The sequence below is a fragment of the Raphanus sativus genome, chromosome 9 (genome assembly GCF_000801105.2).
Source record: "Raphanus sativus cultivar WK10039 chromosome 9, ASM80110v3, whole genome shotgun sequence".
Lineage (NCBI taxonomy): Eukaryota > Viridiplantae > Streptophyta > Magnoliopsida > Brassicales > Brassicaceae > Raphanus > Raphanus sativus.
In genome coordinates, this window is record NC_079519.1 from 15,201,252 (window position 1) to 15,205,948 (window position 4,697).

Consider the following 4,697-nt stretch of genomic DNA (forward strand, 5'->3'; position numbering starts at 1 on the left):
GGACTTGGATATGAATCGATTTAACGCTGCGATTCGTCCGGTCAATCTCTGTACCTCTCTGGTTGTCTTCGGTGATGGCATTTCTAGGAAGGTTTCTATCTGCTGCGGGTTGGCTTCAATGCCTCTTTCGGTTACGAGATAGCCTAGGAACTCGCCTGAGGGTACCCCGAAAGTACATTTAGTGGGATTGAGCTTCATATCGTACTTGTTAAGGATGTCGAAGCATTCCCTTAAGTGGGAGATATGGTCTTCTCCAGCTGAGGATTTGACTAGTATATCGTCGATATACACCTCCATGGTTTTTCCGAGTTGTCCAGCAAACATCTTGTTTACTAACCTCTGATAGGTAGCTCCTGCGTTTTTTTATCCGAATGGCATAACCTTGTAACAATATGTTCCTCGTTCGGTTATGAATGCGGTTTTCTCCTGGTCCTCAGGATCCATCATGATTTGGTTGTATCCTGAGAAAGCATCCATGAAGGATAGGAGTCGATGGCCAGCTGTTGCTTCAACCAAACGGTCGATGTGAGGTAACGTGAAGCTGTCTTTAGGACAAGCTTTGTTCAGGTCTGTGAAGTCTACACAGATTCTCCATTTCCCGTTTTTCTTCTTTACCACTACTGGGTTAGCTAACCAATCAGGGTAGTGTACCTCTCGAATGGACCCAGCTTTCGTAAGTCGGTCAACTTCGTCGTTAACAGCTTGAGCCTTTTCGAGGCCTAGCTTGCGACGCTTTTGTTTGATCGGTTTGAAAGTAGGGTCTACTCTTAGCTTATGGGTGGTGACATTCGGATCTATGCCTTTCATCTCGCTGGTGGACCATGCAAAGGTTTTGACATTGCCTTTCAAGAAATCAATGAGCTCCTTTTTGGTCTCGGGAGGTAGCTCGGATCCGATGCTCACCTGTCTTTCAGGATCTGAGTCGTTGATGCAAACCTTTTCGGTGAGGTTCTTGGGGGACCTCGAATATTTTGTTGCATTTCGCGACCCTCCTGGATCTGTAATTGCTATTGGGGGTATTTTTTGAGGATTTCGAATCCTCCCAAATAGAAGATCCTGGATATCTTCTGGCTACCGTGTACGGTAGTTATCCCTTCGGGTGTTGGGAATTTTACGCATTGATGATACATCGAGGCTACTGCCTTCATTTTGTGAATCCAGGGTCTTCCCAGGATCACATGGAATGGGGAAGGTCTGTCGATGACTACTAAGTTGGTCATTTTCATTATTCCGCCAGCTATAACTGGGAGCTTGATAGTCCCCAATGAGGTAGTTGTTTCTCCGGAGAAGCCTACGAGGTTAGCTTTTTGGCCAATAATCTCGTAGTCGTCTATTTCCATCCCTTTTAGGTGTTTTAGAAAATAAGGTCGACAGAGCTTCCTGTGTCTATCATGAGTTTAGGGACCTCGTATCCTGCAATGTTCAGGGTGACAATCAACGCATCATCGTGTGAGGTCTGTCGAGGTTTGAGGTCTCGCTTTCCCAGAAATAAATCTTAGTATTGGACTCGGGGTTAGGAGGCTTAGGTCCAGTGTTAGACACAGCCTTCCGTACGTGATTCTTAATGGAATTGACGGAGTCTTGACATATGTCTGTTCCTCCAAGGATACAGTCCACCCTCGAGTCGGGGCTTGATTGAGGGGACGGTTTCTCAAGAGAGCCTCGACTTGTAAACTTTTTTTCTTGGGGGAATTTCCCAAGAATCATGTCAACTCTCTTCTTGGGAGCTGGAGGTGGCGAATCGGTCTCCTTCTCAGGTGACCTCTCGCGCTTTGGGGAGGGTGGCTCTGGAACCTCTTTTCTGATAAGGTGATGGCTTTTTAAGGTCCACGCCCTTTATTTCTCCAGCTGCGAATTTAGCTGCCAGTTGTCGTTGGAAGGTCCCAACATTCCTCAGTTGAGTGCCCTTCTCGATCGTGATAAGAGCAATGTTTGTTTTTATCAAAGCCTTTTGACCAGGGAGTTTTGTTTGCTGCGGCGATAGGTTTCTCTTCCTTGTCTTCCTCGATTGCGTAGGAATGTTCTCCCTGAGTTTGGTTGTTTCGGGGTTTCCCCTTTTGTGAGGTCCCTTTGCCTCAGAGGATTCACCTTTTGAGTGATTCTGAGGTTTCTTGTGGAGTTTATCCAATGCGGCTGTTTCCTCCCTCCAAAGTGATGTATCTGGTGGCTTTATGAAGAGCATCATCGATAGTTGGAGGAGTATTGAGTGTTAATTCTGACCAGAATTTTCGATTTATAGAATAGACCTCTCCTAAGAGCCTCGATGGCGACTAGGTCGTTAGGATTCGAGAGCTTAGTTCTTATTGCCCTGAATTTCTCGATGTAAACTCGTAGTGAGTCTCCCATTCCTTGTCTGGCCTTCCAAAGGTCGGCTTCAGAAGCTTGTTTCAGGATATGAGTCGAGTACTGTTTCATGAAGGCGTTAGTTAGCTGATCGAAACTATCTATCGAGGCTGGTTCGAGACCATAGAACCACTCAAGCTGTTCCGACCAAATTTTCGGCGAATGTCCTGCAGTAACCTGCTTCGCATTCTTCCTGTGTAAAATGGGCTTTAACGTTGCCAGTCAGAAAGCTCTCAAATAGGCCTTTGGGTCAGAAGTCCCATACTCGGGAATTCTGATTTTTCGGGTATCCTTATGTAGGAGCTGGCAATCCTGTCAGTGAATGGAGTTCCACGTGTTTCTTCGATCAAACTACTATCGATTTCGGAGGCTGAGTTCGTAGCTTTATGGACTTGAGCTCCCAATTTTTGGAGAGCTGCATGAGTTCGTTCCATATACCTACGGATAGCTTCAGGTCCTTCCATAGGTAGGACATTCGGGTCGTTTTTAGGTACCCGACGGGCAGGTTCCTGACGGAATCGTGTGGGCCCATCCTCCCATGCAGTTGGGGGCTAAATCGCTCACCAGCTCTCGGGTTATCGGAATCTATCCGTTGATAGCGGCCCCTTTGGGGTTGAGCTTCTGGTTTGATAAACCGGAGCTGCTGTCCTACCTTCGATGGGAGGGATCCTCCTGCCTCGGATCTAAATTCAGTCGGCGGAGGAGGTAGACGAGACCTCCGATCAGCGACCTGACCAGATGCGGAACTGGTTGTTGCCACGTTGCTTCCCATAGCACTGGTGATAGGCGGGTTAAACACGGGAGCTGTCCCAGTATGAGGTGTCTGGAAAGCCGATCCCTGTCCTGCAGGAGCAGTGCTATCAGGGGAAAAATCTAAACGTCCTCGGGGAAATGAGGGATCAGTCAATCGATCTCGGAAAGTGACCCCCGGAGTTTGACGTCGAGGTGGCTGGTTGTTGTGTGTAGAGATCTTGTTATCTCTTTCGAATCGTTGCTGTTCGAACAGCTAGCTGATGCATCGTACGCTCACTTTCCTGGGCTTTGTCTACTAGTTGCATCATCATCTGACGAATCTCAGAAAGCTGGACCTCCGTTTGATTCGGAGCGGCTGGCTGCTGAGGATTCTCGGTGATCGGAAGCCCGGGGACGGTTCCACTTGTCGATCTCTGGTTAGTAGCTCCGGTTATATTCTGGCTCGTTCGAGCGTTAATAGGAAGCTGCTGCCCGGACCGGTGGTCGCCATGTCGAGGTTCGAGGTTACAAGGGTAGAGCCTCCGTCGTTCGGTGAGCCATCGCTCAGAATCGGGAGGCTAAGGTCAGACGGATTTGTTGTCTGGGTCGGTAGGAGATTCATTCTCTCAGTTAGAGTAAGGGATTCAATTGTTTCTTCCCCACAGACGGCGCCGCCAATTGTGAGGGGTAAAACTCACACCTAGATTTTTAGATCAGGTTTAATGTTTAGGAAAGGTTAGGGAAAGATAAACGCCGGGCTGAATCCCGTAAGAACTTGTAGAATTGAACTTCGATTTGTATTGATTTAGTAGAAATAGGATGGTTACAAAGGGTGCTCTTTGATGATACAAAGATTATATGAATATTACAATAAGAATGTTTTGGTGAATGTTGAGTAAAAATATCAGTTGAGTAGTCGGATCCTTTTCTTAGTTCTCCATCTTCTATTTAAATAGCCTTGGACTTCCTTTAGGTTGTCTCCAACTAATCTCCGAGATCGTCTCCGCTTAAGGTGGAATCCGCAACAGCTTCCTTTTGACCGGGTCCTGCGCTTCTCCTTGTCACAACGTGAGCTTCCTCTTCTCCCGGAGCTCCTTAGTTAGAGTCCATAGCTTTCAGCCTCCGACTCTTTTTAGGCATCGAGGCTGCGATAGGCCTGTCCCGGCCCCATACCATCTTTATTATTTGGAGATCAGCTACCGGGCCATATTCGGGCCAACAATTTCGGATACGACTGCAGATTGCAACGCGGTTAGGATATTGACACATGTTGAATTTGCGGCTTCGCATCCTCACCCACCCACCCACATCTACGAAGATATCGACCGACGAGACGAGCCACTCATCGATCAACAAAAAGACGAGAGACGTATCGATCGACCCTTTTCTCCACCTATCGATCGACAACGCACCTCTCACATACCTACTGCAACTACCATCGATAGAGAGCAATCGAATTAATGCCCTTAGACCCACACACCGAAACCACAAAGCTAACCCTACAGAGACTACTGGAAACCTTTCAGACACTACACCTACATAGAGGAACTGAAGGAAGGAAGAAGGTTAAGGAGTAGGAAGGAGAAGACTCCTAAGAACCTTAAGAGAGAAGCTAATAAAAA